General features: G+C 36.3%; 1 protein-coding gene across 2 annotated transcripts in view; it reads right to left on the bottom strand.

Annotated features, from left to right (window-relative positions):
- LOC306856308 (mitogen-activated protein kinase 9-like) overlaps nt 1–11,944 on the bottom strand; it is a 59,262-nt gene extending 47,318 nt beyond the window's left edge. Inside the window, exon 1 of one of the 2 annotated variants that reach the window (XM_079395494.1) lies at nt 11,681–11,944. The gene's annotated coding sequence lies outside the window, so the exon portion shown is untranslated. The remainder of the gene's footprint in view (nt 1–11,680) is intronic. The other variant, XM_079395493.1, reaches the window with a different exon arrangement.
- Between the last annotated feature and the right edge of the window lie 2,067 nt (nt 11,945–14,011).

The following is a 14,011-nucleotide window of genomic DNA, read 5'->3' as shown; positions in this document are numbered from 1 at the left end:
TATATTGTGAATCCATACTATTAATGCTCATGTTTTATTCTTCATCAGATTCGAACATAGTAAAAACATACAATACGGTTCCAGTCACCTGGTTCAGCTTCTGAACTGCCATCAAAAAGGTTGCAGGTTCACTTCCATGCAGGGGCAACACAGGAACTAGAAATATACTAGTGTGTGTGTGTGTGTTCTCCCATGAACTAGAAAATACAGAAAACATCCAAACCAAAGTAAGAGTAACAATTTCATTGATGTTCAACAAATAAAAAACAGATATAATACAGATAAACAAATGATAAAGCTTGGCTTATTGAATATTAGATCCCTTTCTACTAAAGCACTTTTTGTAAATGATATGATCACTGACCATAAACTAGATGTGCTTTGTTTGACAGAAACCTGGTTAAAACCAGATGACTACATTACTTTAAACGAGTCTACCCCCCAAGATTACAGTTACAAACATGAACCGCATCCAAAAGGTAAAGGGGGAGGCGTTGCCACAATTTATAGCAATATTTTCAGATTTTCTCAGAGGTCGGGTTTCAAGTATAATTCGTACGAAGTTAGGGATGTCAATTTTCGATCATTTCCACAATCGATCGTCATTTAAATTAACGATCAATTAATCGATTAATCGTTAACCTTAATACTACAAAATGCATCTATTGCAGTAGCATATAGTCACCGGCATGACAGGATGTGCAAATGCCACTCAAAACGCCAGCTTCCTCACCCGAATGAATAGGGGTGTAAGAAAATATCGATACACGTGAGTATCGCGATACTTTGTTTGGCGATACTGTATCGATTCTCCAAAACGGAATATCGATATTTAAAAAAATAAATAAAAATCATACAAGATTCATGGCAGTTCATATCCCGACCACTAGTCTTCATCTCTGAACTTAAACAGTGACAGGAAATACTAGCATCAGCGCACTCCACTAATGTTAACGTTAATATAGTTCGCTGCCAGTAATGGAGGATGAAAGAATTGTTCCAGTTGTCGTTTCGGTGTACAAAGCTGATGTGTGGCACCGTTTGGGCTTTTGTGGTAATGTCCGCCTCGGGACCACGTCACGAGCGCAACCTCGGTTCTGCCTCTCGTAATTGTGGGGCGTTTTGTGCAGTTGGGGCGGTGCTCGCGTCATGGTCTCGGCAATTCCACGCGGGACATAAATACAAACTGAAAAACCTGTGATATCCAAGTTAAAAAGTTCTGAGAATGTTTAACATCTGTATTTATTTGAGTGTTTTACAATTGTTTTGCTTTCTTTAGGAGTCCTGCAAGCACTTTATTTTTCATTGATATTAAGCAGATGTAATTTTTTGTTCAGATCAAATGTTATGACATTGTATGTCACAATTGTAAACTTAAACTGTGAAACTTTAAAGTAGAGTCTATAAATATATATTTTTATATTTTTATAAAATACATTTTATACATATATATTAACTAAAGAATCATGAAAGCGCTTGAATATTTCCCTCTTTACTCGTACTGCACAAAAAGTGGTTACATAATGTTGAATGTCGTAGGGACCGATTATTGCAAATGCAGATCCCAGTGTGTTCTGCAGTGTGTTCTGGTTAAACTATTTATTTGCTAAGGTTTGCATATGGTGGTGTGTTCTTAATGACAGCTTTCCTAAAAAATATATATCCTATTCCTAAAATAAGAAATATCCCAATATATCGCCTTGCTTACAGTATCGCAATATATCGTATCGCAACCCCTGTATCGTGATACGTATCGTAAATGCGATCGTTATACTTGGTTTCATATGCGGTCACGGAGACCGCTGAATGCGTCTTTTAAATGGTTTCATGGTGCTCATTGTTTTATTTTAAAACAACGTCACAATGTTTGCAATTAACATTGCAATTGCTTTTGGATTCATGCCGTTCGAGCGCACACATTTAAATCAAGCCATACGCGGCTTTGTGTTCTGTTTTGCCAGATGGTTATGAATTTAATATTATTTATTGTTTCTTTTCCCAAATCCTCACCGTCTCACCCTCTAGATTCACATGTTTGTTTTAATCGCATCTCTTACTGTGATAAACGTGGGGGGAAATTAAAGATCTCGTGGCCATGAATTAAGAATTCATTACTATGACTTAAATGCTCCCGCATTTAAATTCATTTAAATGCGGTTTTCTAGGGAACAAATTAATGAAACCTGGACAGTGGCCACAAATTAATATGTCGTAGGAACGAATTAACAAGTTGTATGAATGAATAGCCTATAGTATCTGTCCTGCTCGCGTGAGTGCAGCCCTGTCAAAGTGAAGTGCCCGATATGCAACAATAATTGAACATGACTTATTACTACATTTCAATACAAAATAACTTTGTATTGTATCTGTTTTAATGTACTTTTAAAGCTGGGATCACATTAAAAGCATATAGTTTATACATTAGTAAATCATTTTCGTGTAAGATCCAGCCCCTTCACTGTCACTTACAGATGTTTGCACGTGTTTTGCGCATGAGCCGCACACACCCCAAAATGAAACTGCTTCAATCGACCATCGATAGCTCTTATCGATTACATCGCTTATCGACAATTAATCGATCGTCAATTAATAGTTGACATCCCTAGTTCGAAGTAATGGCGCTTCATATAACGTTATCCTTTTAATCACTTCTTCTATCACAATTATTCTATCACTTAATTTCTATAGACTTTATACAGACTTTATTAAAGAATTAGCTGATTTTCTATCTGAGGTAGTGCTGGCTGCAGATAAAGTCCTAATTGTTGGTGATTTTAATATCCATGTTGATTATGAAAGAGATTCGTTGGGATCAGCATTTATAGACATTCTAAACTCCATTCTAGAATTGATGTCAGTGGTGTTGAAATATTGCAGAGCGATATCTCAGATCATTATCTAGCAGGGGTGTGCAGCGGAGCCATTATTTGTATCTGTGACAATCTCAAAATTATTTGTATCTGTATTCGGATGGATCCGGAAGTGGGCGTGGCTTAAACTGGAAGTCCGTCAAATTACGTGAAAATACCATTTTAAATGCAAATCTGTTCGATTCATAGTTTTCATTTAACAAATATGCCTTGTATAACTAAATAAATTTTTATTATAATTATAACTTTGCAAATATTTTCAGTTTAAAACTACAGAAAATAAGAGCACTAGTAGAAAAAAAAGAAATGGAAAGAAAGTGTTCAGTACTCATAGCAGAATGACAATAAAGCTCGCTTGAACTTGAAGTAACTTGGAGATCATGTATCGCTGGAGTCTTGTGATCATTAACGAGTATTTTATCAACAAAAACCTTGATCAAACCTCGCTTTTCTTCGTCATGTATAATTAAATGTGATGTCATTCACAAAAAAGGCTAATGTAATGCGTTTTTACAGTTGGATTTCGAAAAGGTTTGAAGTTAGGACCGTTTTTAGGATATTTTTGCGAGTTAGTTGATATAATTCCAGACAAAGCTCTGATTTCTTAGAGACGCGCATAGACCCCAACACGGCTATTGATTTGCGCTCATTTTATTCATATAGGCTAGTTTGCACTCATTCACTTTATACATCCAGGCCCATAGCCAGCTATGAGGTGCAGACCTCCGTAAATGTTTCATGTTCAAAAATAAAATTTGAAAACATATGAAAAATTATTTAAAATCATGTCGCTGAATAAATTCATGTGGCTGACTCGCAGCAGCTGAGTGAACGAGCTTGGCGCAAATGCCGTCTCTGCCATGTTGCGAGATTTAGTTATTAGCGTCGCTGGACTTGTTTTAATACTAAATGTAACAGAGTTAATAAAGTAATTAGAGCATTAATAAACTGGGAAGTTGAAGGTTGAGATTAGAGATTCTGTATCCTACATGTGATTGTGTCTGCCGAATATTTTTTTCTGTTATTCGGATGAATTCGTTATTCGTTTTTTAGCCATTATCCGTGCCTTTCCGAATAAGGTATTCGGCTTCGGGCACATCCCTATTATCTAGTTGTGTGTTTATTCCACATAGCTAAAGCTGTAAAGCCAACTCCTTGTTACAAATATTGTAGAACCATCACTTCTACCACAAAAGACTACTTTATAAATAATCTTCCTGATCTATCTCAATTCCTCAGCATATCCAATAGTTCAGAACAACTTAATGATGTAACACAAACTATTGACTCTCACTTTTCTAGCACTTTAGATACGGTTGCTCCTTTACGCTTAAGGAAGATTAAGAAAAAGAGTCCAACACCGTGGTATAATGAGCACACTCAGGCCCTAAAGAGAGCAGCCTGGAAAATGGAGTGCAGCTGGAGAAAAACAAAATTAGAGGTATTTCGTATTGCTTGGTGGGAAAGTACCCTATCCTACAGAAAAGCATTGAAAACTGCAAGATCTGCTTACTTTACGTCTCTTTTAGAAGAAAACAAACACAACCAAGTATTTTTTTAATACAGTGGCTAAATTAACAAAAAATATAACATCAGCAGGTGCAGGCATTACCCAGCAGCACAGTAGTAATGACTTTATGAACTACTTTACTTCCAAGATCGAAACTATTAGAGATAAAATTGTAGCCATGCAGCTATCAGCCACAGTATCAAATCAGATAGTGCACTATAGATCCCCTGAGGAACAATTCCACTCATTCTCTTCTATTGGAAATGAAGAATTGTATAAACTTGTTCTAAACAAGTTTATACATCATCTAAACCAACAACCTGTATTTTAGACACTGTTCCATCTAAGCTCCTAAAAGATGTGCTTCCAGAAGTAATAGATCCTCTTCTGAATATTAACAACTCATCATTGTCATTAGGACACGTCCCAAAAACCTCCAAACTGGATGTTATTATGCCTCTCATTAAAAAAAAAAACACAACTTGACCCCAAATAATTAATTACGGACCGATCTCGAATCTTCCTTTTCTGTCAAAGATATTAGAAAAGGTAGTATCATCACAACTATGTTCCTTCTAAGAGAAAAAAATATATATATGTGAGGATTTCCAGTCAGGTTTTAGACCATATAATAGTACTGAGACTGCTCTCATTAGAGTTACAAACGACCTGCTTTTATCATCTGATCGTGGTTGTATCTCTCTATTAGTGCTACTGGATCCTAGCGCCGCGTTTGACACTATCGACCACAACATTCTTTTAAATAGACTAGAAAATTATGTTGACATTAGAGGAAGTGCACTGGCATGGCTGAAATCGTACTTATCTGACCGCCATCAATTTGTGGCGATGTGGCGAGTAAATGATGAGGTATCATACCAATCACTAGTGCAGTATGGAGTACCTCAAGGCTCAGTACTTGGCCCCTTACTTTTCACACTTTTCATGTTACCCTTGGGAGATGGGTAACATGTAAACATGGTGTTAGCTTTCACTGTTATGCTGATGATACCCAGCTCTATATTTCTTTGGGACCTGATGAAACTTACCAATTTGCAAAACTAACAGAATGTATAGCTGATATCAAAAACTGGATGACTAGCAATTTCTTACTGCTAAATTCTGAAAAAACAGAGGTGTTAATTATTGGACCAAAACCTTTTGCATGTAATAACCTAGATCACTGTCTAATACTTGATGGCTGCTCTGTAAATTCTTTGTCATCAGTTAGGAACCTAGGCGTACTTTTTGATAGCAATCTCTCCTTTGATAGCCACATTTCTAGCATTTGTAAAACTGCATTTTTACATCTTAAAAATATATCTAAACTGAGACCCATGCTCTCAATGTCAAATGCAGAAATGTTAATTCATGCGTTTATGACATCAAGGTTAGATTATTGTAATGCTTTATTGGGCGGTTGTTCTGCACGCTTAATAAGCAAACTCCAGCTGGTTCAAAATGCAGCAGCTAGAGTTCTTACTAGAACCAGGAAGTCTGACCACAGTAGCCCGGTTCTGTCAACACTGCACTGGCTCTCTATTAAACATAGTATAGATTTTAAGATCTTGCTAATTACCTATAAAGCCCTGAATGGTTTTGCACCTCAGTTTTTGAGTGACCTCTTATCGCATTATAGTCCTTCACATCCACTGCGATCTCAAAACTCTGGCCATTTGATAATACCTAGAATATCAAAATCAGCTGCGGACGGGAGATCGTTTTCCTATTTAACGCCCAATCTCTGGAACAATCTACCTAACACTGTTCGGGAAGCAGACACACTGTCAATTTAAATCTAGATTAAAGACCCATCTCTTTCACCTGGCTTACACACAATACACTAATCACATTTCATGTGGATTGTTAGGCTGCACTATAGGTCAACCGGAACTGGGAACACTTCCCAAAACACCTGATGTACTTGATACATTGTTCGAAAAATGGCATCTACGCTAATATCAGTCTGTTTCTTTCTTATTCCGAAGTCACCGTAGCCACCCAGATCCAGACTGTATCCAGATCAGATGGTGGATCAGCACCTAGAGATGACCTCTACTGCATGGACACTTAGATGAGCCCCAGAGACTAACCCCAGTGAAGACCCTGTCTCCAAGACGGCCATCGAGACAAGACCACAGGAACCAGATGAGTCTGATCTGATTATGCTTTAACCTAGATTTAAACTGCTGATTTTGTCTGGCCAGAGGAGAATGACACCATTTCGACAAACTATTTCCCCATCTAAATACTGTAAAGCTGATATAAAGCCACCCAGCTTTAGATCAAGGCGATGTAAAGCTGCTTTGACACAATTTGCATGGTTAAAAGCGCTATACAAATAACATTGAATTGACTAGTACAGCACTCACCTATTCCAGTTTGCTCAGGAGTCTTCATGTAATTAATTACTAGAAATTAAGGATGAAAAATGTCTCTTAAACAACAAGTAACTGATGTATAATATAGCGCCTCTGTTAGGTCTTGAGGTAGAATCAGCAGAGAAATTAGATCAGGGCTTCTCAAATTTCTTATGTGCTTATATATACCGTTTAAACTTGCACTGTAATGCACTTAGTGCATTCATTAGACCTTATAAAAAGAAGCAAAGTAATGAGAAATACAAAGTGACAAATTATGAATTATACATAGTGATTAGCTATATAAAGGGGAACTGGAATTTGCTTGATCAGGTCACCTTAAGGCTTTTCTTTCTTAGTTTTGGCAGCACAAATCTAAAAGTCTAAACAGAGTGATAGTATAACAGCGCATTTAAGTTATTTGGAAAAACCTGCGCAATGAGGCGTCAAAAGCAATACATGCTGGTGAATGAGTAAACTATTTTATTTGGTGACAAACTTGGATGTTCCTGATATTCTCAATGAGCCCACAATTCATGTTTCTGCATGCAAATCCCAGATCTAAGAAATGCGGCAATGACAATAACAATGATTTGTACAATGTCATTTTAAAATCAGCCTTTTGAAAGCAAGAGCAAAAAGTCTCAAGTCACTAGAATTAAACCCCTTATTAACAAGTAACAACTATTACACACAAATCCAGAAACATCTCTGCTCAGGCTAATGTATTTGACAGTTCTTGTGATGCTGCATGACAAGAAAAAGCTTGAGCAACATGATGCTAGGACACTCTCAGGGCTTGACGCTTACATTTTCCCCAAGGAGCACATGTGCTCCTAAGTCAAAACATTTAGGAGCGCATTAAAAAAATTTAGGGGCGCAATGCAAATTTTTCAAATGAGGTGTTTTAGCTTAATAAGGGGATACAAAGAGACATTTACAAGCACCATTATTTAATTTATCAGAATACAGAAAGTACACAAGGTTTTTAAATAATTTTACTTCAGACACTATTTAATAGGCTAATTATGTAATTAGTTATAATCCTATTAAACTGTGTCGGTATAACATTAATAATCATTGAAGCTTTTGTCACGGTATATGTTTTTGTTTTTAAATCACAATATATAATTTCTAAGTGAAAAAAAGTGTTGTCCTCCTAACAGGTTAAATAACTTTATTAAAGATAATTTACTAAAAGACTTTTATAAAAAATACATAAAAATATAAAGTAAACAAGTGTTTCAAGATTAGAGTGCAAAAGATTGTTCAAATGAACGAAAGAACAATAGGTAAGTAAGGTCCCATTTGTTAACATTAGTTAAAGCAGGTCAACATTAACTAAAAATGTGCAATAACTAATTGTTGCAGTAGTTAATATTCTTTGTTAATGTTGATTAATAAAAAATACAACTATGTTAGTTAATGTTAGCTCCATTGAATTATATTAAGACAACTTTTTACTTTACTTTTGTCATTTAGCAGACGCTTTTGTCCAAAGCGACTTACAAATAAGAAAAAGTAACTAAAACTAAAAAGTTACAACTCTATAAATACTATCTACCCACATATTTAAGAAAATAAAGAAATTAAATAAAATTAACACGCATATAACAACAACATTTCAATAATAAACATATCAATGAAAAAATTAAATAAAAAGCTACTACTATCCCTTGCCGGTGTCCCTGCCCGGTGGAGTCGCACGGTAGAGTCGATGGTCTTTAACTTACACTCTTTGGTCTTCACACTAAGAGGGCTTCACACGACGACTGCCGCGACCGCTGCCGCGGTATAATAACCTTTATTATACCAATCTAACAAATGATCATTTCAATTCAGCTGGACCCACTTTCCTCTTTATCAACTACAAATGGCCAAGCAAGTGCACACACTGACAATACACGATACAGTACGAGACCAAACGTGATTTCAGCAACTCTCATCCTAGTAAACAAAATAAGCGTTTCCTAGCAACGGCAAATGCGCTAAACACTGAGACAAGTAAATACACTTACGAGCTGATTTTAAACTTCCGCTGATAGACTGCTTCTCTTAAAGACCACTTCATTACACTGCCTTCTGCTGGCGCTTGATTTTTGATTTTGATTTTTTAATTAAATTTAATTTAAAAACTTTTGATTTTATAATGTATTATTAAAAGTTGAAATTAAGATAGCATTATTAATAAATGCAGTCATTGTTTTTTTTCATGTTAACTAATGGAACTTGTGTTACTGAACAATAATAACGAATCAGTCGTTGATATATAGATAGGCCCACTGTTCTCTATTATAGATCAGTGGATGGGCCATGTTTTAGCTTAGAAACAATGTTTGAAAATAAATAGCTCATTAAGTCTTTAAGTAAGAATTATTTGATGCTATTGTGAAGATTAAAGCGAATATAAATCTCTAAATGACTGTGAGTGTGAAACATTATTTACACAGTTTCAGGAAAGTAGCGCAGCTGATTTGTTTACTGGGTTACCAGGGTAACGGCAGCGGCAGCGCCCTCTAGTGGCGAATGTGCGTCATTCAGCGCGTCTTCACTTTAACTCGCTCCGCTTTTCTCATCTGTGCTCATTTAAATTAAACCGTTGCCTTTTTAAAGTTCTAAAGTAATCATATGAGGCTGCATCGCAATTTTTCCATAAATAAACAGAATAAATTAATACGTTTGTTATAGGCTACTGTATAAGTTAGGCTGATTTGTATTTTGTTTTGTATTCGCACTTGTGCTCCTAAATACATTTTCCAGTTCGCACACATCTATTTTTAGTCGCAAATGCGAGTGAAATGCTCGCACTGTCGAGCCCTGACTCTCCCTCCGCACACACTCCACGGCCGTCCAGCTCTCAGTGGTACATGAGTCAGCTTGTGCCCAGCCTGAATTACAGTCGTGCTGCTAGGCCATGCTGTGCTAAATCACAGTCAAAATGGCCTGGCCTGTTTTAGCAAGCTTGCAGCCGACAGGACCACTAGACTGAATTTTATCTCTGCCCAAAAGCTGTTTCAGTGCCATGTTTCCTCATACAGCAGAAAAGAGCATTTTTCAATGCTCTGAAAAATTACCACTGACCATTACGACTGAACTAAATCCTAACATTCACGGAAAATGGGAGGATGGCTGTGGAGAGATATGATCCAGACAAAATAGGTTGAATGTTGATCAGTATATTAGTAAATGTAACTAATTCTTTATGTTGCAGTTAAAATACATGAACAACAGTAGGGCAATGCTACCAGGCTCTCTGACTTGATTTCATTGTACGGTTACAAAATAACAAATGCATGTCAATCAAATTAGATGACAATAAGATGTACATTCTTTTTTTTATATTGCCCAAAATATAGGTCACATGGGTCTTTTATGAAAGGGCCACAATTGTCAGAGGAAAATAACACTACAACACAAATAGGCTAATAAAATGCTGTGCGTTATTATAATGAAAAAATAAATTGGTATAATCAGTGTTTAAAACGGATGAGGGTATATTTCCTACATCAAACTCAACAGCTTTTTGGCACAAATGTATCTGCCAGTTGATTGAATTAATCTAGTCAAATTAGGTGGTCACCAATATGGACAGGTTGTGTGACTTACCCTCGTCTTCAACTATAAACAAATCTACAGGCAAGTAAAGGTACAAGAAAATTCAACCCATACTTTGTGCTGACCTCAATTTTCTTGTGCAATTAAAAATTTAAACCTTTTTCAAATGTATTATTTTTTTCTATTAAGCCAATCATGTTTAAGTTGCAATGAAAAGGAAGTTACAGCAGATCTTTTCTTCTTTATTATTACATCCAAGTGTAACAGATTATCGAAAAAGAAAAAAAATGCAGTGTTGGGACATGGTTCTATGCATCAATTGTTGATTGGATTTTGAGATGTGGCGTTTTTCTCAATAAATAATGAGATTGCAGTTGTTCTTTACAATAAAATAACATGCATTTACAAAATAACCTAGATAGGGTGAAATTTCATTTCATGCTGACTTGCATGTTGTTGCACCTACACGGTTTGTGTTTATATGATTAAATCAATACGTTGAACTGTTAAGACTGTAAAATCTCCTGTTCATGAAACAAAACCAGATGAGAACCACCGATTAATAATAATAATACTTGTTTTATCAGTAAAAATAAGCCTAGATTTTCATTAAAATTTAGATGAGTATGAGTAGTTATACTGTCACTATAGCATGCATACTGAAAAACACTACAAATAAAAAGCATCTGCTAAAAAAAAAAAAATTTGCTAAATGACAACATGCTATTAATTTTATCACTAAAAATAGATATTAACAAAATGGGGGCGGATGAAAACCTGCTGACACTCATTTGTAAACTGGTAGAATTCATGCAAAACTACCTTTTCCCTATAAAAACAGCAAACATGTGGTGATTAGTTCAAACTTCCTGGCAGGTCAAAAGACCACTTAATGGACGCCACATATGAACTGTGGCTACTGAACTCATTCAGATGCCTGCCCTCTTCTTAGGTGACATATATTGAATCGTATGCGAATTTATGAATACTAAATACAAATCCAGAGAATGTCAAGCGTAGTTTCAATGTGCACTACCACGTTTTCAAGTCAAGTTGCATTCGCTCCATCACAGCAAGCTAGTTAGTCCTCCAATAGCAGCTAGCTACATCTAAGCGAAAGACAAACCAGCTAAGGCATAAAACATTTCGTTATAAACGCAAGTCCCAGAGTCTTTTGCGTGGCTGAGAGTCACAGTTGTGTCGGCCTGATCCAGCGCAAGGCCAGAACTCTGCTGCAGATGTTAACTCCATGTCAAACTCCCGGCAAACTGCAGCTCTACGACAACACGAGCGCACAAACACGCGCTTTCATTTCGCATGGTCGCTAACAGAAATAAAAGACTGTCTGAGGTGGATGAATTTTCGCTAGCTCGCAGCGTGCTTACCTCCTCTTCTTCTCCTCGCTTTCTCCGGTTCACTCCCATATATACATAGGCACGCCGGCAAACAGATCCTCAGAACCGCGGAAGTGTCGGCGTTTATCGCTTCCACATTAAACACCGCCGGCCTTAACGATGGCCAAGTCAGATTTTCTTCTCTTTTAAGAGGCTTGACAGTGAAATCCAGAGTGTGGCATGACTGCAGGGGCGGAGGTTGGTGGGACAGTAATTTTTCTCTCTCTCGCGCGCGCGCGCTGGCTGGGCAGGGATGACGTAATGGCGCGCTCATCAGGTCAAGTTGTAACCTTTGATGCAGCTGAGAAGTTGCAGATGGATTGAAGTGCACCTGCACCATGTCCAGTCAAATTGAGATTCTATCTCTAAAGACAAATGAGCTAAATCGCTGTCCATACACATCCTCCTAACTAGGCCATGCTCAGTGCATGCATGTGTAGAATAGTGTAAGATAGTTTTGATGTTAAATAGAACAATGCATTTTTTTCCCTTAAAGTATTCACATTGCTTTTAATTTGAACTGGTTTCTTCTCTTTATTCATTGTTAATAATGTAGCTTTGAGTAGGGTCTATTTCACTGAGTGCTATCACTGGTTCTGAGTAAAACATCTCTGTAAATACAACAAAAGCCTAAGTAGAGCTCTTTTCACGGGAAAGGAGAATGCAAGTTTGCTGGAAAACATTGTGAAATAGTTTTCATGCTGCATTCCAGGAATACCATACACTTTGTGAGACTTAGATTTGTTTAACAATTTCATGCATGGGGATTTCGCAAAATGTTGTGAATTTTGTCCTGATTTTGACCCAGTCTTGACAGAACCTAGCATTTAAAAAAAAAAATAATAATAATAATAATAACTTAAATATTTGATATATAGATTTTTTAAGAAGTTTTTTATACTTTTTTTTTTTAGATATATACAGTTTGTTATTGTTTAATATTATTATTATATGTGCACTGTAAAAATTATTTGTAGTTATTTTTCAAAGCATAAAACAGATTATTGCAGTATGTTTTACAAGAAAATAATTTTTTCTAGTTTTTCCTTTTCAAAAATGTCATGTTTAATTTTTGTATCCATATCTGCCTTGTCTTATAATAAAAAATATATATTTTAAATTTGAAATAATAATAATAATAAAAAACTGACAGCAAGACTGAATTAGGTGTTTTTCTTTCTTTCTTTCTTTCTCTCTCTCTCTTTTATTTTTTCTTTTATTGTCATGGGGGATTGTAGAAAAAAATGTCAGTGCTCTATAACACTTATTAGCTGAATAATCTCTAGTCGTGGCCTAATGGTTAGAGAGTCGGACTCGTAATCCAAAGGTTGCGGGTTCGAGTCTCGGGCCGGCAGGGATTGTAGGTGGGGGGAGTGAATGTCCAGCGCTCTCTCCACCCTCAGTACCACGACTGAGGTGCCCTTGAGCAAGGCACCGAACCCCCAACTGCTCCCCGGGCGCTGCAGCATAAATGGCTGCCCACTGCTCCGGGTGTATGTTCACGGTGTGTGTGTGTGTGTTCACTGCTGTGTGTGTGCACGTTGGATGGGTTAAATGCAGAGCACGAATTCCGAGTATGGGTCACCATACTTGGAAGTATGTCACTTCACTTCACTAAAGAAACCCTTTTTTATTTGTACTTTTTTTGTTGTAATTTTGTGCTTATTTGATTTGTGTGTGTGCGTGTGTGTGTGTGTGTGTGCATGTGTGTGTTTGTGTGTGTGTGTTTGTTTTTTTTCCCTCCAAATTTTTTTATTCAGGTTTCAAAAATTGTAAAACCCATAAAAAAGGAATAGAAAATGAAACACATAAAATGTATATGATATAAAATGTTATAAAACTTCTGAGGCTGACAATCATCATTTTCCGAAGATCCTTTTCCTGACCACTTTTCACTGACATGCTTTATTTTATACCCTATTTGTTGAAAGTGCTTCTTAATGTTTATTTTGTTTTATTTTAATTTTTTTATGTTATTGATTATTTATCAATAAAGCAAGGTCAAGATTGTTTTTCTCAATTGAACTTGGTATTTAAATTTGTTGGCTCATATTACAATACATTAGATTACTGTTGTTAATGGAATATTTGTGTAATTCAATAACATGCTGATATTACAATGTTTGAATCTTAAAATTAGCGCCTTACCACTATCTTACACTTCAACAGACCCCTTGCCAATTAGCACAATGTAAACACTGTCAGAAAATTTAACTTAAATTAAGGTGTCAAACCTTAACCTGTCCAAAACTTACAAAGCAATTACCTCATAATTATTGGCATTATGCAACACCAGGCTATAGCGGGCTAATGTAAAGTCAT

This window comes from Barbus barbus (genome assembly GCF_936440315.1).
Source record: "Barbus barbus genome assembly, chromosome: 36".
Classification (NCBI taxonomy): domain Eukaryota; kingdom Metazoa; phylum Chordata; class Actinopteri; order Cypriniformes; family Cyprinidae; genus Barbus; species Barbus barbus.
This window is presented reverse-complemented; position numbering and strand designations above follow the sequence as displayed.